Source organism: Acanthochromis polyacanthus, chromosome 16 (genome assembly GCF_021347895.1).
Source record: "Acanthochromis polyacanthus isolate Apoly-LR-REF ecotype Palm Island chromosome 16, KAUST_Apoly_ChrSc, whole genome shotgun sequence".
Classification (NCBI taxonomy): Eukaryota; Metazoa; Chordata; class Actinopteri; family Pomacentridae; genus Acanthochromis; species Acanthochromis polyacanthus.
This window is the reverse complement of record NC_067128.1, coordinates 14,435,427-14,462,401: the sequence shown is the minus strand read 5'-3', so window position 1 is coordinate 14,462,401 and position 26,975 is coordinate 14,435,427. Positions and strand designations below refer to the sequence as shown.

General features: G+C 37.8%; 1 long non-coding RNA gene across 1 annotated transcript; it reads left to right on the top strand.

The window, feature by feature from the left end:
* Positions 1–1,075: 1,075 nt before the first annotated feature.
* LOC127537775 (uncharacterized) lies at positions 1,076–19,284 on the top strand. The gene is made up of 3 exons (XR_007947602.1): positions 1,076–1,364; positions 1,464–1,489; positions 19,252–19,284. It is a non-coding gene; the product is annotated as an uncharacterized LOC127537775 (long non-coding RNA).
* Positions 19,285–26,975: the final 7,691 nt, after the last annotated feature.

Sequence of the window (26,975 nt, the reverse complement as noted above, 5' to 3'; positions counted from 1 at the left end):
TTGGGAGTTTTATGGTGTGAAGATTAGGTTTTTTCCCCCTGTTGTGTGTTGGTAGGCTAGCCTATGTGTATATATACCCCTCCTTTTGTGTCATTCATTAGGTCAGGGTTGTTTAGTTAACACTTATGTTGAGCTTTTTGTTTGGTTGACCTCAGTTTATTTAAAGGGCCCAGAATTAGAATTTCTGTTGATGCTTTTTCTTGATATATTTTAATCCCTTTTGTAATTTTGAGTATTCTACGGACCGTCATTTTGGCATAATAAAGCCTAAAAGAATTTAAAGACTCCTCTTGTGTCCCTGCCTAGCTGCTTGGTCCCTGACATAGAGGGTAAATATGAGGAACTTTCTCAGTTGATTGGATTTTATCATCTTTTAGGCAATGACGTAGCACCACCAACAACAACCAAAAGAACAACCAAAGCAACAACGAGACCAACAACAACCACCAAAAGAACAACCAAAGCAACAACCAGACCAACAACAACCACCAAAAGAACAACCAAAGCAACAACCAGACCAACAACAACAACCAAAGCAACAACGAGACCAACAACAACAACCAAAAGAACAACCAAAGCAACAACCAGACCAACAACAACCACCAAAAGAACAACCAAAGCAACAACCAGACCAACAACAACCACCAAAAGAACAACCAAAGCAACAACCAGACCAACAACCAAAAGAACAACCAAAGCAACAATCAGACCAACAACAACAACCAAAAGAACAACCAAAGCAACAACCAGACCAACAACAACAATCAAAAGAACAACTAAAGAAACCAAAGCAACAACAACTAAATTACCAACAACAACAAAACCACCAATGAAAGCAAACAAAGCAACAATCAGACCAACAACAACAACAGACCCAGCAGCAGCAGAAACAAGCCTAAATGCAGGTACAGTATGAACAGTAACATCTACCAGCAGTGATTCATCATCAAATCAAACATCTCTCTGTGTCTTTCTGTTTTCAGGTCAGTAACATAGAAAATAGGAGAACAACAGTGTTTTAATCACATGATCACATGTTGTTGACATGAATGTGATCAGCAGACTGACAGTGAGAAGTGATGCTGATAATGTTCATGCAGACACACACATGTGAACAAGACAATGATTGTGAAACACTGTAGAGACACAAGATGTCAGAGAGCCGATACAAACACAACTTCAGAGCTCTGCCTGAACTGACTCCATCTTTCATTTATTCATCTCATCTTCAGCCTCATGACTTTCTAACTGTGCTTCATTATTTCTCTCTGAAGGTTGTTGGATCAGGTTGATCTTTGTTCTTGTGGGTGTAGCAGCGCTCTCACTGATTGTTGTGTCAGTCAACATTTGGACCAGAACAAAAGGTGACAACATTTACAATGAAACTAATTTATAACCAACAAGTTGAGATAAACCTGAATATTCACAAGGAGACTAAAGGAGAATTCCTCTTGTCTGTTCAGGTTCCAAAACACATGGTGGCAAGAAGGTGAGTTTTACAACTGAATCCTGAAAACAGGAATTCATGACAAACTAATTAGCTGCTTAGTTAAATATATATATTTTACTACATTGTGAGCATTATAAAGATCAAATCAGACACTGAGAGATGAAACATGCAGTTCTGATAGTTTGTGTTTCCACAGCAGCACAGTAATGAAGACGATGATGTGGTGACGTATGAAAATGTTGAAGACATTTCTGCTTCTGTTAGATTCCACAGATCAACAAATCAGCAGTGAAAATATTTCTTATCTGCAGTTATTTCAAACACAGCAGCTGAATTTAAACATGATTGAACAGGAAAGAGAGAACAGAGAAAACAGAATCTGCTTTACTGCTGGAACAGGACTAGAAGTTTGTTTTATCTGATCAGTGAAGACAATAAAAACAACATAATATCAGTAGAATAATTAACTATTTTCTCTTTTTGTTTCAATATTTTGCTTGTCTTGTGTTATTTTTATCACCAACAGAACTCATTGTTATTTACTTTGCTGCGGTTTTGTTGTTGCTTCTCAGGAGTGTTTTGTGTTTAAATGAGATATGAGCTTTCATTTGTCGATTTTCTTCATTTAATACAGTTGCTTTATTGTCTTAAATTAATTTTAGTGTTTTACTTAGAGATGTTGGAAGATTTAGCTTATTTTTGTCTCATTTTCGCTATCTATGAAACTCACTGTAATTTACTTAAAGTTTATTTGGTGTGGTTGCTACTGTCATTTTTGGGAAGTTTGAACGAGATTTGAACAATAACTGTTTGTTTTTTTAATTATTAAAACTGATTCAAAAAATGCAAATAAACTTGTAAGATCCAAACACTGTGTTTCATGATTCCTTCATGTATTTATGTAGATCAGTGTGAGAGAAATGAATGAGCTTGAACACCAAACACAGTAACATTCTAGATAGACAACATTATTGTCCATTTACAGTCACTGCAGAGTTTAAACACCAGATATTTTCTCCATAAGAAGTATACTGGATTCGATTTGGGGCTGCACAGCGGCGTAGTGGTTAGCACTTTCACCTTGCAGCAAGAAGATCCCCGGTTTGAATCCCAGGGTGGGGTCTGGGATCTTTCTGCATGGAGTTTGCATGTTCTCCCTGTGCATGCGTGGGTTTTCTCCGGGTACTCCGGCTTCCTCCCACAGTCCAAAAATATGCTGAGTTTAACTGATTATTCTAAATTGTCCATAGGTGTGAATGTGAGTGTGATTGTTTGTCTGTGTATGTAGCCCTGTGACAGACTGGCGACCTGTCCAGGGTGTCCCCGGCCTTCGTCTGAGTCAGCTGGGATAGACTCCAGCACCCCCCGCGACCCTAGTGAGGATAAAGCGGTGTATAGAGGATGGATGGATTTAATTTTTCCTTGTGTGAATCTTAAATCTTGTTGAGTCAATCCAGGGTTTTTGAATCCAGTTCGGATCATGTTCACATGAAAAGGCAGCAGACGACCATCACAACACTGACGGTCCAGAGACACATTTTTCTGACAGGAAAAACAAACTATAATCCCAAATATAGATGAGGATTTACAAAACACTATACAGGCTAAAAGCATCTCAGCTGTATATGTCGCTACCTAGGTTCGTAGGAGCTGGGAGTAATACCAAAAACCACTAGACACAGGTATGTTGTGAACTTTTAGTTATAGAACTATTTAACAGTACACAACATCATAACAATACAGTACCTGTGGGTCCAGTACATTAAGAAACAAAAATCCTAAAATGTCCCTTTGAAGTTGTTTCTGTGGAACTGGTTCGCTGTTGATCAGATCAAAGTTCAAGTCAATAAGTCAAAGGAGTAGTCAAAGTGAAGGAAAAGTATCCAATTAGGCTCTCATTGGTGTCAGTCAGTGGGACTGACACAATCCTACCACAAAATCCACTGAATGGTGTGGTGGTGGCTCAAAGTTAAATTGGGAGGCTCGCTATCAATTGGATCGCGGATCAGCCTCGTTTGGACGCAAGGGCTGGAGCTTCACAATTTCCAGGCATCAAATAAGACCTGACCTGTATTTACAAAACAGGTCTAAGTCCAGGTTCTAATGCAATATCATTTAGTGAGAGTCATTCCATGTGTTGTACAACATTACTTAATTTCCCTCGGGATTAATAAAGTATTTATCTATCTAGGAAAAAACACACTATAGTTTACAAATTGATAACCAAAGTTATTTCCAAAATGAATGTTCCACAGTGGCAGAATATGCCATTTTAACCAATGCAATTACACTAAAGTGCAACTGTATGATCACATTTTACCAATGAATTCACTTTTTTTTTAATAAAGAACACATTACCCTTTAAGGTAGAGTGCATAAATTGTATTTTTCCATCTATATTGTCTCTCTTCTTAACCCTTTTGGGCATAGGATCTGAAATTTTTTAATGAAATAAATGAATTACAATGTTTAAATTAACAAACTGAACATAAATGGCAGCTTTGTCACTTTTCTCGATCTTAATTGACCTAAAATGGCATTTTATCTTTCAGTCACATATAATCAAGCTGACTTGGCACTTCAGTGCAAAAGTCTCACAATGTGCTTATTTTAGTGATACGGGATGGATTAATATGAATTTTGAAGTCAAACTATCAAATAAATGCATCTTAGCAATGCATTCTTCAAAAACAACATAAAATGTGCAATACACTGTAGCATGGTAGCTAGCATGGTTGCCGCGTGGTATTTCCACACAGACTCATTAGAAAACAAGCAGAAGCTAGCTTACCAAGAAGGCGGTTTTCAGTAGGAGAAGGCAGGACAATTAAAAGTGCATCTTTGACGGTTTTCCAACCTCTAAAATGGAATTTCAATCAGGTTATATAATCGACTAAGTAATTTCTTGGTTTTTCGTGGAAGACGAGCAGGCTTTCATACCTCTTTCTCTCGTTTTCAACTCTCACGCTGACAGCATTAGCGATGTTAAGCAACGTCCAATGTTTTAGCACACTACTTCCTGTCTCATCCAAAAAAAGTTCCGGTGTTCAAAATAAAACCCACAATACTTATAAATGTAAGATGGAAATAACTAATGATCATAAATAAATAAAAATGGTTATTTAACACTTCTTTAAGCAGGTTACAGTTATTTTTGCTTCTCTTTAACAAACTTCTTCATTTTCAGTAAAGATTCCTGATGATCTCCCTCCCATTTATAACAATGTAGAACAAACTCAGTATGTGAATTGATCTCTTACTGCATTAAAACCTCTATGAAACTCCGACTTCTGCTCTCCAGTGTCAGATTGTTCTGTTACTATGATAAAATCCACAGTGACTCTCTGGTCACTTCCAGTGAACAACCTATGTATTTTGTCTCTTGTGCTTCTCATTCATAACTCTTCTGATCACTTGTGATCTGTTTCTCATTCTCTACCAGCTGATGATTCCACTCACCTTTACTCCAGCATTCCTCATGTTCAGCTTATACTCCCTTTTCATACTCACCGCACCTTCTCCAGCTGATCATCTCCGGCTTTTAGCCATCTCTGCTTGTCTTAAAGGCTGTTTATCTACTAAATTCACCCTTTATCACCACAACTCTCATTTTTCTACATCTGGATCCAAAACAAACCTCCACACAACAGTCCATTTATATATTTCAGTTTTCCAAAAGCATTTCAAAAAAGTTCTCTGCTTCAACATAGAACATCACAGGAGAAATATTGTTCTTGTATAATTTTTCAGCATTGTCTCCTTTAATTTTAATAGTCTATCAACAAGCTTCACTATCCCTTCCTGGAAGAAGGTCACCTCTTGAGCCTCCAGACACTCATCAACAGCATAAATGAAATCATCATCACTCTGAAAACAGCAGGTATGCAAGTGTGATTTCAGTTTAGAAAATGGAAATCAGACAGTGCAGGTCTTGTTATCAAGTTCAAGTTTTCAGTAACAGTTCTAAGCTACATCTGGTTGTTTGTGGCACCTTTATTTTCTGGATGGACAAATTGTCCTGAAGCAACAGCAGCACCTCCAAGCTTTCCTTCTCCTCTTTGATTGCTTCAGACACTTTAGTCTTTGTGGACAGCGATATTTTAAAACTTAGACTCCTTCATTTGGGATTCTCAGAGCACGCAGTCGCTTGGTTTACAAATGATCTCAGTAATAGTGACAGTAGCAGTGCATTAAATATGATGGTCTGTGCTCTCAATATGTTACTGTCCACAAGGGGGTGCCGCAGGGCTCTGTATTAGGCCCCCTTTTATTCATTACTTATGTCAATGATCTGGGTCTGAATGTGTTAGATGCTAATCTGCGTTTCTATTCTGATGACACAGTTATTTACTGCTGTGGATCAACTCTTGTTCAGGCTGTTGAATCCCTGCAGAAAGCTTTTGTTTGCTGTCCAGCACTCATTACTTGACCTGAAGCCTGTTCTCAATGCAGACAAGACTAAGCTGATGTTCTCAAACTCTAGGAAGTGGCCACAAATTATTCTCTCAGTGTCCACACTGGAGGGAAATGAAATAGAGGTGGTCCATGTGTATAAATACCTGGGTGTCTTGATTGATGACTCTCTCACTTCTAAGTCACAAATGGAGAATCTTGTGAAGAAGCTGAGCCTAAAACTTGTTTTTTATTTTTGAAACAAGTTGTGTTTATCCTTTAGTGTAAAAAAAAAAAAAAAACAGCTTATCACTGCAACTTTTTTTGTCTGTGTTGGAAAAGATCTTTTGTATATGAATGCTTCTGCTCAAAGTTTTGGAATGATTGACACTGTTCACCATGAGTCGTTGAGGTTTATTACGAACTGTAAAATGTCAGTGGACCACTGCGAGTTACACTCTTGGGTGGGATGGCCAGCTTTAGCCACCAGAAGGATCCATCATTTGTATATTTTCATATATAAGGCAATACTTGGACTACTGCTTACCTACAGTTGCTCCTTAACAGCACAGAAAAGTTGTGATCTTCACTTGCTCCATTCACCAGATCATCTGTTGCTTTCTATTCCATATGTTGGTATGGAACTGGGTAAAAAGGCTTTTTTTTATTCTGCATCTTCTGCCTGGAATATGTTGCAGAAAGACTGGAAATTAAATGAGTTAATCTCATTGAGTGCCTTTAAATCTAAACTGTGAGTTCTTGAGGCTGTTTCCACAACATGCACTTGTTTTTTAGAACTTGCTTGTAAATTTTATTAATATTATTATTATTATTTTATTTTATTTTATTTTATTTTTCATATTTGAATTATGTGTAAGTGTGTAATTATAGGGTCCACCAGCCAGTATTACACAGTGGAACAGGACAAGAGCAGATTTTGTCTGTCCCTTTCCTGCCCTGGGTTTAACGCCTTCACAGCCACAGGTTGCAGATTGGGCCCACTTTGATCAGTGGAGCCGAGGCACCAAGACACTGTAAGCAAGACGCTTTCCAGATCTGGTACGAGGATGTAAAGTGATGAATCAATAGGAGAGTATCAGATCAGACTTTAAAGGATTCCCCTACACAGACCTCCAGGATGTAAATTCGGCCCGTCTCAGCCAAGAGACTGGTTTAAACCCCCACTCAAATAAAGGTCAAATAAATTTAAAAAAACATATATATATATATAAGGCTTTATAGAATACAGTTATACCCCAAAATGTGAGTTGTACCCCTTGTTTCTGGGTGAGACTGAATTTTTTTAAAAATTAGAATCAGAATCAAAATCAGAATGAACTTCAATGGCCAAGTACGCACACAACATATAAGGAATTTGGTTTTGGCTGTTGGTGTCATCTTAGGAACAAGGAAATTAAAAGACCTTAATAAGGACTTTAAAAGACCTTTACCTTTACAAGAAGTAAAGTCTGTTTTGGCCCTTTTTGTACATTACCTAGATGTGTCTTGACCAGTCTAGCTTGTCATCCAGTTGCACTCCCAGGTACCTCTTTAGTTGTTATTGTGGTTTTTTATTGTTACAGTGCGACCTGTCCAGGGTGTCCCCTGCCTTCGCCCGAGTCAGCTGGGATGGGCTCCGGCACCCCCACGACCCTAGTGAGGATAAAGTGGTGTAGAGAGAATGGATGGATTGTTACAGTGTTGTTAGTGTTTGTGTTTTATTGTATTTTTGTGGTTTATTTAGACGAGTTAGTTTAATTAAGTGTTATGTTGTCATGACCATGAGTGGGAAGTGCAGTGTGTTTGATGTCTTTCTGTCACTGCTCCTGTATTGGTGTTCTCTGAGTGTCAAAATAAAAGCATCTGCTGGTTGCAGTGTGCATAAAAGACAGAAGCCCTGTCTCTGGCATCATTCTTCTATGCAGCTCGCCACAATTTCGCCAAAGCCTTGAGTCATTCTGATGGTCGTCTGGTCACCATCAGAGGCTAAAACCTCCAGAGCTCTGCTGCTGTTGAACCACATTCTCACCCAGAACACTTCCTTCTGAGGTTTTCCATCAAAGCTGCAGTGAGGAACCAGTGGCTTACAGAACAGAACTGATCCAAAACCACATGAGAAAACTAAGCTCAGAACAACACAGTGTGATAAAAACTCCTTTCAGATGACATTCATTGATGACTTCAGTGTGTAAATGTCATGAAAAACCTCCCAAACACAGCTGAAGTGATCACAGATACTGATCGGTGTTTCGAAGGTCCACTGCCAAGCGATCGCTCCAAGTCAGACCCACGAGACGAGACGAGACAAAAGTGCAGCAAGCAGAAAACATGAGGGTGTGGGGAGAAGAACAGAGATAGAGACAGAGAGAGGGAAAATGCGACCGTCTCCTACGAGAACTCAGGGCAGAAGAAGTGATGACGTCAAACTCAGTTTGTGAATTGATGTACTTCAATGCACAAGTATAAATGTATATTTTCATTAAACCATATGAGCCAACATGCTTGTTCAGATATAGAAAAAAAGGGAAGTAGTGTAGGTGTATGATGCTCAGACAATTCAAATAGTTCACATCACTGTTTTAACACCTCCAGAGCTCTGCTCTTGTTGAACCACATTCTCACCTAAACACTTCCGACTGAGTTCACAGAAAAGCTACTGTGAGGAAGAACCAACAGGTCCCAGAGCACTAAAATACCATCTGTGTGTCTGCATCACTGAAAGCAAGAATGAAGAGTGGATGAAGAGTTTAACTGTATCTGTTCTTTCAGAAACACCAGCTGAAGAATATGTAAGTGTTCTACTGATACAGTTTGTAATATGATTTGATTTCATTGTAACAGTAGTACTTATAGAAATGGTTGTAATGTGACTTTTTTTTGACACCTTTTGATGATTGGAGTCAACAAACTGTTCTTAACTTGAACATGTTTTTGCTCCATCAAACCATGAAGTTTGAGTGTCAGTTTGGTCAAACAATGCGTACATATTGTGTCTTTTTTTTCTCCTCACATCTGACTTAGAGCTGAGGAAGAAGCTGCTACGCTCCGCCTACATAAAGAACCACATACGAGGAGGAGATATTAATCACACAGTTGATGCTACATTTGTCTTTCAGAGGAACTTGGACAGAGACTTTGAGAGTTTACAGTGTGAGAACAAGACACAGAACACAAGAGAAGGAACACAATGGTTGTATTCAAATTATTTCAGATGTTTCTGATCCTGATGATTCCATTTACAGGTAAGAAAACACAGCTTTTTAAAAAAAATAAAAATAGCAAAAACTGTGTTGATGTTACTCATGATAGTATATAATGTAGCATTCATGTCGCTAAGATACAAGTTTTCTGTATTATCAAATTAAGCACATTTTTTACAATTTAAGTTTGCTTTTCGTATTTCTTTCATTTTCTCAGCAGCAGTGACTCAACATACACCCAACATCAGTGTCAGAGTTGGAGGAAAAGCTACTTTACCTTGTGAAGATGTCAAAGATTATCAGGATAAATGTAACAGCACTACTTGGATCTTTGACTTAACAAATGAACCATCAATAACACTGTTTGAATACGGGAAGATTCACAGAAAAGCTGCAGCTAAATCAGACAGACTGAGTGTTACAGAGAAATGTTCTCTGGTTATAAAGAAGGTCACAGATGAGGATGTTGGTCGTTACACCTGCAGACAGTTTGATGAAGAACAAACAGTTACAGACTCTCAGGTTGAGCTGTCTGTCGATAAAAGTGAGTATTTACATCATAATGTTTTCATCTTCAGTATGTATGGACATAAAATCTGTTATTTTGTCTCAGTTTGTTTTTGTATTTCTTTAATATTTCTCAGCAGCAGTGAATCCACATTATTTCAACATCACAGTCAGAGTTGGAGATGAAACAACTTTGTCTTGTGAAAATGCCAATGATCTTCAGGATAAATGTCTCAGTACTACCTGGATCTTCAATTACTTAACTGCACCAGCAGTAACACTGTTCTAATTCGGGAAAACTCACATAGAAGCTGCAGCTAAATCAGACAGACTGAGTGTAACAGAGAAATGTTCTCTGGTTATAAAGAAGGTCACAGATGAGGATGTTGGTCGTTACAAATGCAGACAGTTTGATGGATCAGGAAAACAAGTTACAAAATATGATATTGATCTGTCTGTTTTTCACAGTGAGTATTTACATCATAATATTTTCATCTTCAGCCGTCTCATTAGAAAACACTGAAACATTTCAATAATTCTGCTGCAGTGAGGAAGTTGAATGTAAAAGTTTTTATCTTTGCTCTGTGTCGATACATGGAGGATGGAAACATTTAATCAGAGCTGGTTTCATTATTTGGTGTGAAGACACCAGTTTGGCTCTATTAGTCCTTTTATATCAACATGACGTTAAATATAGGAAATGTAACAAAGTGCAGCTATTTCCATGTGAGGAGAAGATCAACCGTTTGAACTGGTTCTGTCTGGATGTGAAATGTAACACACTGAAACTGTTTAATGACACAGTGGAAGTTTTACAATGACAGGACAGTTTGTTATTTACTTATTGTAGATGGTAAATATGATGAATTTTCTCATTGATTTGAATTTTATCATCTTTTAGGAGATGATACCACAAAAACTAAGTTACCAGCAACAACAACCAAAACATCAACTGAAGCAACCAAAGCAACAACTGGACCAACAACAATAGACCCAGCAGCAGGTACAGTATGAACAGTAAGAGTGACTCTGACACATTTTGTTGTTCCTCACTTGTCCGTCCACAAGCTTGACTGCTGATCACCAACTAGTTGAATACAGTCACAGTTACAAAAGATCAAATCAAATACTTTAGACAGAAAAATAGTTTTCTTTTCTAATCATACATTAATTACAATATTTAATATTTTGAGTTTAGATCTCCCTGCAACTCTGATCCCTGTAGCTGTTGTTTTAGCAGCACTCTTGATCATCATTGTTGCAGTCATCAGATGGAAGAGAGCTAAAGGTGAGAACATTCAGAGAACAGCTTTTGCAAAACCTCGAGTTCTGCTGTTGAACCCAAATTTGACTTTCTTTTGTCCTTTCAGGGAACAACAGCCGGTTGGATGATAACACTGTGAGTTATTCTATGGTGTCATCAAGTATTTATCCAATGACGATCTCTGTGGTAGATTTATCTGTGGTATTACTTTGTTTTAGGTATCCATTTCTTTGAACAGAAAACTGTAACTAGACTGTGTTTAGAATAGAGGTTAAACTCTGAAGTGACTCAGTCTAGTGCAGAAACCAGTCAGGACACCATCAGATCAAACAGCAGCTCAAACTTACTCTTGTTTCTTATTTAAGGGTATTTGTTCTGCAACATGGAGCTTTAAGACACAAACAGTGACTGATGAATGCAATGTTGGGTAGCACTTTATAATAACTATACACTATTAAGCATTAGTTAAGCATTGGTTAAGCATAATTTAAGCATTAGTTAATCCTTAAATCCTCATGAACTCAGCATGAATTCACCATTAGTAATGCATTACAAAGCATGAGTAAAGACAGTTTTAAATGTTCAACTAACACATTATTAAGCATTAGTTAAACATTAGTAAAGTGCTTAATTCATCGTTAACTCATCATTTGTAACTAATTAGTTATACGTGCTTAATTAATCATGAATTCATGATCTGTATGGCATTTATTATGCATTACTAAGCACTTAATAAATCCGGTTAAAAATGTTTTGTTGCTCATTGATAATCTCAGTTGTTAATACTTTATAAAGGGTTAGCAACTGTGTTAGTATATGATTTACAAACATGTATTCATACTCAATGAATAACTTATTAATGCGGTTACTACTCATTAGTTAAGTATATTCCGTGAGCCCATCTAAAGTGAGGACTATCTATGCTTTATAAAGCATTTATAAATGACACAGAAGCAAAGATATACAAAGTGTCAGTTTTATTGGTCCCAAACAATACAAGCTCTTTTAAATACACACTTTAAACAAATACAATCTATAAAATTTCAATTAAACTTGACAAACATCTTCAAATAACAACAGTCTGTGATCATATAAAATAGAAAAATAAAATACAAGCTCACACTGCCCACTGATAAAGGGGATATGCTTAATGAAGCATTCAGTTTGTATTTTCTACTAAGTTTCTCACATCTTCAAATTCAAAAACTTGCATCCATCTGTAGTCAGACAGAGATTGCACAATTTTTACCTGCAAAGTGTACCAGGATAAAAGAAGATGGTGGCAGCATGGTGGTGGAACTGTGATGGTTTGGGTTTTCTCTGCTTCCATGGAGGCTGAGCTGCACGTAGTTTTAGATTCATCACTGAATTATGCATCATATCAAAGATAATGAGAGAACGTCTGTCTGAACGTTGAAGCTGAACCAGAAGTGGATCTTTCAGCAGGATAATGATCCTAAGCAAACTAGTAAATCCACCAAATAATGACTTTAAAAGAGTGGAATCGAATTTTATTTTCTGGTCTAGGAAGAGCTCAGACTGGAGTCAAACCTCCCTACAGACACAACAAGCAAAATGAAACCATGAAACATTTTCCGACTGATGGAATTTTTCAGAACAAGGGTGTCAAAATAGCACTGGACTGACATTGGAGACGGGTGGATAGTATGGCAAAACAACTGCAAGAAGTTATTTCATTAGTACGAGAGAAATACAAGCTTCTTATGCCAAAGGTGTACTTATTTTTTTCACAGAACATTTCGCCTGTTATATTTTTGTTGTGTAACCAGTGGCGGCTGGTGGTGAAATTTGTTGGGTGGGCTAACAAATGCATAATACCGATCAAATGGTTACCACAGCTCCAAAACAACATCACCTATGATACACACAGTTACATCAATTACAGGTATACTATACTTTTTTAGTGCTCTACATCAACACTCTCTCTCACTCACACACACACACACACACACACACACACACACACACACACACACACACACACACACACACACACACACACACCACTACAAAACGTGTTCCAACTGCAACGACTGCCCACAGATAGCCTGCTGCAACTGTCTTATTACAACTGTTTGGCGACATGTAGTGCAAAACACGCCTTCAGTACAACAGATGACCTCAGCAAAAACAAGGTGTCACAGTCCTTTAACAGGTCAACATGGGCCTACCTTATTTGAAAAGAAGCTCACATCGAAGGCCGATGTGATCCCAGTCTCTTAACTTCCAGCTTTTCCTCCAAAGACATTGAGGAAAATGGACATGAAAGCAAATAATCCACCTCGTTCATGCTAACGCCCGCCATAGCTTAACCTTTTCTCGCTGCGTCAAAGGCCTGTGGGCTGACTGAAGTCAGCCCAAATGATCAGTAAATCACGGGGGCGGGACATGACACCTGTCAATCACTTACAAGAACGAAATGAATGAAAGCCACCGCTGTGTTAACTCGCTGCTATTGGTCAAAAGTCAGTGGCCTGTGGGCTGCCTGAAGTTAGCCCAAATGATCAGTAAATCACGGGGACGTGACATGACACCTGTCAATCACTTACAAGAACGAAATGAATGAAAGCGGACTGTATCTGCTGGGGCTGTAAAAAATAAGCCCATTTAGAGATATTCTATGTTTTTCTTTTGACTGATTGGTGCTGTTGCTACCTTTGTTTTCACCTAAACTTAAAACAATCTGTTGTAAGTTATTTGAAAAATAATTTTCTCATCTTTTTTGTGTTGGCCTGGGAGGGCTTAGCCCTGTTAGCCCATTTATACCAGCCGTCCCTGTGTGTAACTGATCATGGTGTATCTACAGGCAGTTAATCAAAGAGGATCAAATGTTTGCTTTTGCTAACCTCCAGAAACAAAACAGCATCCCAAAACTTTTCAGTGCAGAAAATTTCCACCTGTTTCTTTTATCAATTATTAGAAATGTTCTAGAAATTACTATCTGTAAAGAAATTGAAATTTGTTGAAGTTGATGTTTTGGGTATCAGACGATGAAGCTTAAAATCCAGATTGAAATGATTTGATAAGATGAAGATGTCTTCCCCGAACAATGCAGCTTATGTTACAAGTCACTTGTGTTTTATTCTACAAAGTAACCTGCTTCTACAACTCTCAGAGAAATGCAGTGTTGTGAAAAAGGGCTGTACTTTTTGTAGTGTAATGGAGTAGAAGCAAAACATGACACAAAGTAGAAGAAAATGTCAATCGGCATCTCAGGGTTATATATAAATAGCTGCGTATGTAGTCATCTTCCACCACTGGTTGTGTTCACTGTGCAGGCTGATCCTCCAGATGGTGTTTCCTACGCCTCCGTCCGCTACAAGAAGAAGACCAAGAGTAAAGCCCCGGTAAACTATCTTACTGGTTATTACTGCTGTGATGAAATCATCATCATGTGGTGTCAGGCTCCAGAACATTCTTGTTCTCCAGTGGATGAACCAAAATGTTTTGTCAGTTTATTAATTCTTTGTCTCCAGGTTCAGGGTGAAGATGATACGGTGACCTACAGCACTCTCAACATTTCCTCCACCTCTGCTGGAGCCTCCACTGATCCCAGGAACCTCTACGCCTCCATCAACAAGACCAACACATGAGAAGCCACAGTGTAGCTACATCTCTCTCTCTTCAAGCTTTTTATTATTTCATACCAATGTGGGAGAGTTTTCTTTGGATCTGAAAATGGATAAAATATTATAGAATTTATCTTGATAATCAGTTATTTAGTGTGTTTATTCATTGTGTTTACTTTGCTTTAAACATGAAGAGGGAGACAGATATAAAATATATTTAAGTTACTTTCTATGATTCTGCTGTAAATTTTATTTGCAATATAACAAGATTTTCCCGCCTCCTTTTTATGATTAGTTGTATTAATATTTTATTAACTGCTGCAAAAACTTGTTGTCCATAAGGTGGTGAAGTAGATTAAGGGTATCAGACTCTCAAAAGTAGAGTCATGTGGCTGATTGCTGTATGTAAAACATAAGAAAGAATATTATGGTAAATTTTCCGAAATAACCTGACTTTCAGTAGTTTAACTCAAAATGTTTTTTCTTCTTCATATCATTACCTTCTAGTCAACTGTATATCTGTTATGGTTTAACATGTAATAAGTTGAGGATGAGATAATAAATTGTAAGAACAGAGGTGTGATGTCACTTCTTAGTTGGTTATCACCCTTGAGAGTCATTTATTCAGCAGCAGCGAAGGGTTTGATGATTTATTGTACAGTTTGAGGAGAAACCAGGTAGTTTTCATGCTTGTTCAGATGTACTTAGAAATCCTTTGTGTTTGATGCATTTTTGTGTAAAAAAAAGTGAGTGTTAGAAAAGTGAAATCAATAAAGGAAAGTCAGTGCTCTGCATGCTGATGTTTTTGTTTTAAACTCCTCTCTGGTTCAACTCTTGCCACACAAAGATTTTCCTTTCTCATATCACTTCACACTTTGCAGCTGTTGTCAGCATTTGAATGAGAGAAAATCACAAAATTGATATTCTAGTTGATATTAATTCCTTTAATTCAAAACTTAAAGCATGTTGACTGGCATCTGTTGATGCTGGTGGTGCAAAAATCAAGCTAATGTAACAATAATGTTTAGAGAATCAACATTTTCCTGCTTTGTTCTGTAAGTTTCCTTCTTGTCCAAATGAAGTGAGGCTGATCTGAACAAACTGTAGCACAAAAGCTGATCATTCTGTATTTTCATTAGATTCTCTCACACTCCAGCACCAGCTTTCTGTCTCTGTTCATGCTTCTGAGCCTCTAAAAAGTGACAACTTCCTGCATGGTTGTAACAACAGGTACCATGTGTTACTGATGTTCAAGTTTCAGTTCAGTTCACTGATATAGTAGCACAAAATCACAACATACGTCATCTGAAGGCACTTCACATAGTCAAGTGCAGACCTTACAAGTTGATACAGAGAAACAAACTTAAAGTTTCATTTGGATTCCCTTTAAGCAGCACTTGGCAGCAGTAAAATTTTCTCTCTGTTCATTACATCAGTACATAAGCAGTGAGGCGTGATTACTGTTTTTGCTCGAGCTTATTCTTATTATAGATTCTACCAACTCATCTATATATCTCGATTCAAAAATATTGTTCTTACGTTATTTTTCAACATTGTCTCCTTTAACTTTAATGCACTTGCTCCACCGATGTTCTGTCGTCACTAGCCCTTTCCGGAAGAAAGTCACATCTTGACCTCCAGATACTCTTTAACAGCATAATTGACTTCATCGACACTCTGAAAATAACAGCTACGCAAGTGTGATTTCAGTTTAGGAAACAGAAGTCAGACGGTGCAGGTCTTTTCGGTTTAGAAACACTTCAAAACCACATCTGGCTGTTTCTGTCACCGTTATTGTCCGGATGAACACATTGTCTTGAAGTTACAGCAGCACCTCCAAGCTTTCCTCTCCTTTATTCTTTAACTGCTTCAAACCAAATGTTTGTCATAATCCAACATGTTTCTTCTTATTTTGAATAAAGCGAGTGGAGGTGTGTGATCCTCAAATAGTTCACATCAGTGTTTTAACTACACCAAGTGTTTACTTGATCATCATTTGTGGGTAACACCTCCAGAGCTCTGCTGCTGTTTAACCACATTCTCACCAAAACAATTCAGTTCTCAGAAAAGCTACTGTGAGGAAAAAATATAAGGTCTCAGAGTACTAAAATATTATCTGTGTTTCTGCATCACTGACATTAAAAGTCATATAATTCATAAAGTTAAAATAAACTGGAGAGGTTTGAAGCATTATATGATGAGGTCATGATAACGTTTAAATAAGATGGAATTGAAGTGCAATGTAGCGTCAATAGGGAGACACAACTGTACAATACATCAAACCTCTGCATAGTTAGTCCTATTGACTTCCATTAATATATTCTGATCATATCATTCAGGGTCAGCTTCCTCATTCAATAAATATTCTTTTTGTATATATTACAGCTGAGATGGAAGAAGCTGCTATGCTCCGCCTACATAAAGAACCACATACGAGGAGGAGACATTAATCAGACAGTTGATGTTACATTTGTCCTTCAGAGGAACTTGGACAGAGACTTTGAGAATTTACAGTGTGAGAACAAGACACAGTACACAAGAGAAGGAACACAATGGTTGAATTAAGATCATTTCAGGTGTTTCTGCTCCTGATGATTCCATTTACAGGTAAGAAAACATGTAGTTTAAAAAAAACAGATCAAAAATATTTATTAATGGTATTGATGTCAGTTTATAAATCAGCATTGCTTTGCTCAGATACAAGTTTTCTGTATTATTAAATCCAGCATATTTTTAAAAAACTAAGTTTGTTTTTTGTATTTCTTTCGTTTTCTCGGCAGCAGTGACTCAACATAGATCCTTTAGTGTCAGAGTTGGAGATGAAGTTACTTTACCCTGCAAAGGCGTCAAAGATTATCAGGATAAATGTCACAGTACTACCTGGAGCTTCAGTGACTTAACAACTGAACCAGCAGACACACTGTTTGAAGGTGGACAGATTCACAGAGAAGCTGCATCTAAATCAGACAGACTGAGTGTTACAGAGAAATGTTCTCTGGTTATAAAGAAGGTCACAGATGAGGATGTTGGTCGTTACGCCTGCAGACAGTTTGATGAATCTGGAAAACAAGTTACAGGCTCTGATGTTGATCTGATTGTTACTTATAGTGAGTATTTACATCATAATGTTTTCAGCTTCAACATTTATGAACATAAAATCTGTTCTTTTGTCCAAAGTTGATTTTTGTACTTTTTTTTTTTTCTCAGCACCGGTAACTCAACATTATTCCAGCATCAGTGTCAGAGTTGGAGATGAAACGACTTTACCTTGTAAAGATATCAAAGATTATCAGGATAAATGTCACAATACTACCTGGATCTTCAATTACTTAACAACTGGACCATCCACAACACTGTTTGAATTCGGGAAGGTTAAGAAAGAAGCTGCAGCAAAATCAGACAGACTGAATGTTACAGAGAAATGTTCTCTGGTTATAAAGAAGGTGACAGATGAGGATGTTGGTCATTACATCTGCAGACAATTTGATGAATTGGGACAAATAGTTACAGACTCTTGGGTTGGTCTGTCTGTTTTTAACAGTGAGTATTTACATTTAGAATGTTTTCATCTTCAAATGTCTCTTTAGAAAACACTGAAACATTACAATAATTGTGGCTGCAGTGAGGAAGTTGAATGTAAAAGTTTTTATCTTTGCTCTGTGTCGACACATGGAGGATGGAAACATTTAATCAGAGCTGATTTCATGATTTCAATCAATAGAACAGTGTGAAGACACCAGTTTGGCTCTATTGACCATTTTCTATTAACATGAAGTCAAATATAGAAAATGTAACAAAGTTCAGCTATTTCCAGGTGAGGAAAAGATCAACAGTTTGAACTGGTTCTGTCTGGATGTGAAATGTAACACACTGAAACTGTTTAATGACACATTTAAGTTTTAGGACGGACAGTTTGTGTTTTACTAGATGGTAAATATGAGAAATTTTCTCAGTTGTTTGGATTTTATCATTTTTTAGGAGACGAAGTAGCAACACTGCCACCAATAACAACTAAATTACAAACAACCAAAAGAACAACTAAAGCAACAAAAGCAACAACACTGCCACCAACAACAGACCCAGCAGCAGCAGAAACAAGCCTAAATGCAGGTACAGTATGAACAGTAACATCTACCAGCAGTGATTTAACATCAAATCAAACATCTCTCTGTGTCTTTCTGTGTTCAGGTCCGTAACATAGAAAATAGGAGAACAACAGTGTTTTAATCACATGATCACATGTTGTTGACATGAATGTGATCAGCAGACTGACAGTGAGAAGTGATGCTGATAATGTTCATGCAGACACACACATGTGAACAAGACAATGGTTGTGAAACACTGTAGAGACACAAGATGTCAGAGAGCCGATACAAACACAACTTCAGAGCTCTGCCTGAACTGACTCCATCTTTCATTTATTCATCTCATCTTCAGCCTCATGACTTTCTAACTGTGCTTCATTATTTCTCTCTGAAGGTTGTTGGATCAGGTTGATCTTTGTTCTTGTGGGTGTAGCAGCGCTCTCACTGATTGTTGTGTCAGTCAACATTTGGACCAGAACAAAAGGTGACAACATTCACAGTGAAACTAATTTATAACCAACAAGTTGAGATAAACCTGAATATTCACAATGAGACTAAAGGAGAATTCCTCTTTTGTCTGTTCAGGTTCCAAAACACATCGTGGCAAGAAGGTGAGTTTTACAACTGAATCCTGAAAACAGGAATTCATGACAAACTAATTTGTTGCTCAGTAAAATATTTTTACTACACTGTGAGTATTGTAAAGATCAAATCAGACACTGAGAGATGAAACATGCAGTTCTAATAGTTTGTGTTTCCACAGCAGCACAGTAATGAAGACAATGATGTGGTGACGTATGAAAATGCTGAAGACGCTTCTGCTCCTGTTAGATTCTACAGATCAACAAATCAGCTGTGAAAATATTTCTTATCTGCAGTTATTTCAAACACAGCAGCTGGATTTAAACATGATTGAACAGGAAAGAGAGAACAGAGAAAATAGAATCTGCTTTACTGCTGGAACAGGACTAGAAGTCTGTTTTATCTGATCAGTAAAGTTTATAAAAACAGCAAAATATCAGTACAATTGTTTAACTATTTTCTTAAGTTGGTTCAATATTTTGCTTGCGTTGTGTTATTTTTATCCCCAACAGAACTCACTGTAATTTGTTTTGCTCCTGTGTTGTTGCTTCTCAGGAGTTTTTTGTGTTTAAATTGTTTTTCATTCATTTAATATATTTGCTTATTGTCTTAGTTTAATTTAAATGTTACACATAGAGCTGTTTTAAGATTTTGCTTGCTTTAGTCTCATTTTAATACCTACAGAACTCACTGCAATTTGCTTAGATTTAGGTTTGTTGTTGTTGCTACTGTTGTTTTTTGTGGTGTTTGAATGAGATTTGAACATTCAGTGTTTTTTTCATTATTAAAACCGATCCTTTAAAAATGGAAATAAACATGTAAAATGCAAACACTGTGTTTCATGATTGCTTCATTTATTGAGATCAATGTGAGAGAAATAACACAGTCACGTTCTAGATAGAAAACATTTTAGATAGACAAAAGTTTTCATTTATGAATGTTAAACTTTGTTGAGTCAATCCAGGGTTTCTGAATGTACTTCTGATCATGTTCACATGAAAGAGGCAGCAGACGACCATCACAAACACGGATGGTCCAGAGACACATTTCTGACAGGAAAACCAAACTATAATCCCAATTAAAGCTAAAACTCCGACTTCTGCTCTCCAGTGTCGGATTGTTCTGTTACTATGATAAAATCCACAGTGACTTTCTGCTTACTTCCAGTGAACAACCTGTGTATTTTGTCTCTTGTGCTTCTCGTTCATAACTCCTCTGATCACTTGTGTTCTGTTTCTCATTCTCTACCAGCTGATGATTCCACTCACTCCAGCATTCCTCATGTTCAGCCTATACTTCCTTTTCAGACTCACAAAAACTTTTCCAGTTGATCATCTCCGGCTTTCAGCCATCTCTGCTTATCTTTAAAGGCTGTTTATCTATTAAATTCACCTTTTACCACCACAACTCTCAGTGTACTGCATCTGGATCCAAAACTAACCTCCACACAACAGTCTATTTATATATTTCTGTTTCCAAAAGCATTTTAAAAAAGTTCTCTTCCTCAACAAAAAACATCACAGCAGAAAGATTGCTTTTGTATTATTTTTCAGCATTGTCTCCTTTAATTTTAATAGTCCATCAACAAGCTTCACTATCCCTTCCTGGAAGAAGGTCACATCTTGAGCCTCCAGATACTTATCAACAGCATTAATGACATCATCATCACTCTGAAAATAGCAGGTATGCAAGTGTGATTTCAATTTAGGAAACGGAAATCAGACATAACAGTGCAGGTCTTGTTATCAAGTTCAAGTACAAGTGTTTAGCAACAGTGCAAAGCTAGATCTGACTGTTTCCGTCACCTTTACTTTGTGGATGGACAAACTGTCCTGAAGTATGAGGGGCTATGAGGGGCCATACAAGACTTAATTCATTCTCATCCTCTCACACACATATATTTTCTCTCATACTCACATACATTCTCCTTTCACACACATACATTCTTCTTTCACACACATATATTTTCACTCTCTTACACGCATACATTCTCCTCTCACACGCATACATTCTCCTTTCACACACCTATATTTTTCTTGCACACACATACATTCTTCTTTCACATACATATATTTTTATTTTCAACCACACACACATTTTACTTTCACATACATACATTTTCACTCATGCACACACATACATTCTCCTCTCACATGCATATATTGTATATTTTAATGCCAAATCTTACATTCTTAGGGGAGTCCGATTTTAAACAATGAGATATAAAGCTTTCTCGGTGAACAATTTTTTTATTGACACGTGTAAAACACTGATGGAATATGAACGATATTTGGCGATTACACCCTGTCCTGTCCTGATGTCCTCATAGGGTGCGCACATACGGATGAGAAGAGGAGGAGAAACATGTCACCTAATCATATTTAACAGGAAAACATGTTTGCAGTTCAGTACTTAATCAAATTTAACCCGAAAACAACAGCAAAAACAGTAAACGTACAACAGAAAACCCGTCAAGTGGCCACAGAGTGAAACGTAAGTCGCGCGTGTTCACGCGAAGGGGGAGTCAGATTTTTCTGGGGAATGTGAAAATTCTACAACACGTAATCCTCCAGTTCGGCCTTGTGTAGCGTTAGCGTTAGCTGCTTGTCCTGCTGAAGTGACTTGGAAGTTTGCAGGTCTGAAAAGTTGTCTCATCTCACTTTCCACAGTGCTGTGAGTAAAGTTTGGTGCAGATAAACCTGTCGCCTGCTGCTCAAGCGACAACGATAATATGTGAAAAACCCCAATGGCTTGCTGAAGCGCTCGGGACTCCTCTCCACCTGCCATGGTAACCGTTACCTGAACATCACCGCCCACTTGAGCTTTTCAGCCAATCACAGTGCAAAAAACGATGGACTTCCTTTTCCACTATACTTACTTCCTTTTCCACTATTCTCTCTCGCACATACATACATTCTCCTCTCACACACCTACATTCTCCTCTTACATACATACATTCTTCTTTTACATGCATATATTTTCTTTGTACATATACATATATGTCTATTTATTTAGGAGAATGTATGAATGTGAAAGGAGAATGTGTGTACGTGCAAGTGTGACAATATATGCTTGTGAGAGGAGAATGTATTTGTGTGCATCAGTGAAAATGTATGTATGTGAAAGTAAAATGTGTGTGTGCGTGAAAATTAAAATATATGTATTTGAAAGGAGAATATATGTGTGTGAAAGGAGAATGTATGTATGTGAAAGGAGAACGTATGTGTGTGACAGGAGAATGTATGTGAGTATGAGAGAAAATATATATGTGTGAGAGGACGAGAATGAATTTAGTCTTGTACGGCCCCTCATACTGAAGCAACAGTATAATGATATTTTAAAATTTAGATTCCTTCATTTGGGACACTCGGAGCACGATGTAGCATGGTTTGCAAATTATCTAAGTAATAGGACTCCGTGCATTAAATATGATGGTCTGTGCTCTCAATATGTTACTGTCCACAAGATGGTGCCACAGGGCTCTGAATTAGGTCCCCTTTTATTCATTATTTATATCAATGATCTGGGTCTGAATGTGTCAGATGCTAATCTGCATTTCTATGCTGATGACACGGTTATTTACTGCTGTGGATCAACTCATGTTCAGGCTGTTGAATCCCCGCAGAAAGCTTTTGTTTGCTGTCCAGCACTCATTACTTGACCTGAACCTTGTTCTCAATGCAGACAAGACTAAGCTGATGTTGTTTTCGAACTCTAGGAAGTGGCCACAAATTATTCCCTCAGTGTCCACACTGGAGGGAAGTGAAATAGTGTTGGACCATGTGTATAAATATCTAGGTGTTTTGATTGATGACTCTCTTACTGTCCAGTCACGTGGAGAATCTTGTGAAGAAGCTGAGGCTACAACTGGGTTTTTATTTTCGAAACAAGTTGTGTTTTTCTTTGAGTGTAAAAACACGGTTTGTCACTGCGACTTTTTTGTCTGTGTTGGAAAAATGAAGATCTTTTGTATATGACTTTCTGCTCAAAGTCTTCGAGTGGTTGACACTGTTTACCACGCTATGTTGAGGTTTATTACGAACTTAAAAATATCAGTGCACCACTGCGAGTTATACTCTTGGGTGGGATGGCCAGCTTTAGCCACCAGAAGGATCCATCATTGGTATATTTTCATATATAGTCCCTCCAGGATTTCGCGGTCGTTTTTTGTGATTGTTGAGGCCGAAAATGCCTGAATTCGTGACAGCTTCTCTAAACAATTGCGATAAAAGTTGCGATGTTTTAAGCTTATTTGTTGTGATGAAATTGCTGGAGACAGTGACAATTGCTAAAAAAGCTGCCTTTTTTCCAGCTTGTAGAACATGTTTCAACACTGTAATTGCATATCTGTCAGTGGATAAAAAGTAAATTTCACTTCCTGTCACACACGTGTTCACACACACACTCACGGCTTGTCACATCAATTAACAAGAACAGCACTGAGAGAGCGCAGTCCTCCACCAAGACTGTTCATTACCTGACCTTGCGCTAAGCACAGGTGTGTGTTCTGCATGTGTACGTACCGAATCATGTGACCTACATATGTAGCGGGCGACGGGAATTGATGGGACTCAGAAACACCCCCACAATTTAATCAGTTGTTCCTTGTATCATTTCCAATACGTCCACAGTGGTAGATTTGTAGTAGGATCACAATGATTTGATCGTCAGCAGGCCGCTGAGTTAGTGTTCACTTGTTGCCATGGTTACCGTGCCGCTATCAGACGCCGTCCCACTATGAATTCTTAACAAATCTGTGGATCCAAACTTTAAGCTGCATCACCGCCGAAGTCTAATCATTTGGTCCTTGTGTCATTTCTGACCGACCCTGAAACTTCATTCAAATCCCTGAGTCCGTTTTTGAGTGATGTTGCTGACAGAGGAAGGATTCACACACGCTGATCATCACATAACTCCACCGTGTTCTTTGGTGGAATAAATAATCTAATTTACCTCATTCTTTCAGTGCTCTAATGGATCTGGATGCAACAGTTTCCATCATGGTGATTTGTCTGGTCTGTTGTAGCTCATTTCAGCCATTCTAATGTGCTTCGTGTTTTTAAAAAAATGTGTATCAATCAATAATTATTTTTTCTTTTTTTGTATTCCACCACAATATTGCACGGGTGTAAAACAGTTTAGCTCCGCTTTGGTGAAGAACATCAGTGAATGAATTGTTTATCACGGTCTTCAGCAGTAATTTTTGTTGGTAAATGAGAGACATTGATACCGCACGTCTGCATCTTCAAACCATAAACAAGGAAGTGAATTCGGTGACGTACGTTCATTACTTTTGCGCTGGGAGCTGCTATGATTGGTGGAACTCAAGGGAAGCAGGCCAAAATTGCAGGAAAGTTGCGGGGATTGGACAAAATTGCAAGGCCTCGCAAAATTCACGGAGATTGGTTGATTTTGCGTGAATGTGCGCGATCGCAACATCGCGAATTCCTGGAGGGACTGCATATATAAGGCAATACTTGGACTTCTGCCGACCAACATTTGCTCCTTAACGGCACAGAAAAGTTGTGATCTTCACTCGCTCCGTTCACAAGATCATCTGTTGCTTTCTATTCCATATGCTGGTACGGAACTGGGTGAAAAGGCTTTTGTTTTTTCTGCATCTTCTGCCTGGAATATGTTGCAGAAAGACTGGAAATTAACTGAGTTAAACTCATTGATTGCCTTTAAATCTCAGCTGCAAGTTCTTGAGGCCGTTTCCACAACATGCACTTTTTCATAACTTGCTTGTAAATTTTATTGTTTTTTTTTCATATTTGAATTATGTTTTAACTGTGTAATTGTAGGATCCACCAGCCATCATTACACAGTGGAACAGGACAAGAGCAGATTTTTCCCGTCCCTTTCCTGCCTTGGGTTTAACACCTTCACAGACGAGGCTTGCTTTGATCAGTGGAGCTGAGACACCAAGACACTGCAAGCAAGATGCTTTCCATTTCTGGTACAAGGATGTAAAGTGATGAATCAGCAGGAGAGTACCAGATCAGACTTTAAAGAATTCCCCTACACAGGACTAGGAATAGCACTAGACATCTGTTTTATCTGATCAGTAAAGATAACAAAATATCAGAACAATCATTTAACTATTTTCTTATTTTTGTTCAATATTTGGCCTGTCTTTTGTTATTTTTTATCACTAACAGAACTCACTGTAATTTAGTTTGCTGTGGTTTCTACTGTTGTTGCTTCTCAGGAGGTTTTTTTGTGTTTAAATGAGATATGAGCTTTAATTCTCTTAATTTATTTATTTTTTAATATGTTTGCTTTATCATCTAAAATTAATTTTAGTGTTATATTTAGAGCTGGATTAAGATTTTGCTTGTTTTAGTCTCATTTTAATAGGTACAAACCTCACTGTAATTTACTTAGACTTATTTTTGTTGTTGCTGTTGTTTGTTGGCAATTACAACAAATGAAAGACTTAATGCTGAAATCTCATTCAATCACATTTAATCAGTACAGCTGATAATAAAACAAAATATGCAAATAAACTTGTAGGACTCAAACTTTTTCTTTTGTGATTTTTTCATTTATTTATTTAGATCAACGTGACAGAAATCAATTAACTTGAACACCAAACACAGTTACATTCCAGATAGACAATATTCTTGTTCATTTACAGTCACTGCAGGTGATAAACATCTATTTTATTTACACAAAGTTTACTGGCTTTGAATTTGTCATTTGTGAATCTTATACCTTGTTGAGTCAATCCATGGTTTCTGAATCAAGTTCTGATCACGTTCACATGAAAGAGGCAGCAGACGACCATCACAAACACGGACGGTCCAGAGACACACATTTCTGACAGGAAAAACAAACTATAATCCCATATAAAGATGAGGATTTCAAAAATACAATACAGGCTGAAGGCATCACAGCAGCTGCAGCCAAAGTCTGGAAGGAAAGCTACAAAAACCTGTAAACTGTGTTGTGACTGTAAATAATTAGCTTACCAATATCACTGTTTATACTGCTGCTTATATGTAGGTTACCTTTAAATAAATAATCTTGAAGAATAGTTAAATCAAGGATTGATTTTCTTCAATCCTTTTGATGTTGATGTCAAAATTTTGACCCACTTCCTGCAGTGTCAGGAGTCAGAGTGTTTCTGGTAGCCATTTGATTTCTTGCATGCCCGATAGTCATCAGGGATTTGAGCCAGTCACTTGATTAAATTAGGCACAACAGACATCTTGGATGTCTGGAGGTCTGTGTTGTGGAATCCTCTGGAGGTCTGCTTTCTCTTGGCCTCTTCCTGACAACACAAACTGTACACCATTTGTTATGTCTGTCTTTAAGGTGGCATAATTGGAATGGTGCTTTGGTGTCTTTGCTCCGTTGATTAGAGTGGATCCTGTCTCCAGTCTGTGTTTCTTATTTTATCACCATCATGAATCGTGTGAAACTAGGCTGTCCATGATTCATGCAGGAGGAGATTCATCATTAATTCACTTCATTAAATATGCTGCCCTGCATCTTGATTTTACTTCTCACTTCTGTCAAACAGAAAATAAAATAGCTACCTCGTATTTAAAGTGGACCATTCAAAAATCCATCCATCCATTCTCTATACACCACTTTATCCTCACTAGGGTCGCGGGTGGTGCTGGAGCCTGTCCCAGCTGACTTGGGCGACAGGTCGTCTTTCGCAGGGCTACACATACAGACAAACAATCACACTCACACCTACGGGCAATTTAGAATAACCAATTAATCTCAGCATATTTTTGGACTGTGGGAGGAAGCCGGAGTACCCGGAGAAAACCCACGCATGCACAGAGAGAACATGCAAACTCCATGCAGAAGGATCCCAGGCCCACCCTGGGATTTGAACCAGGGATCTTCTTGCTGCAAGGCGAAAGTGCTAACCACTACCTCACTGTG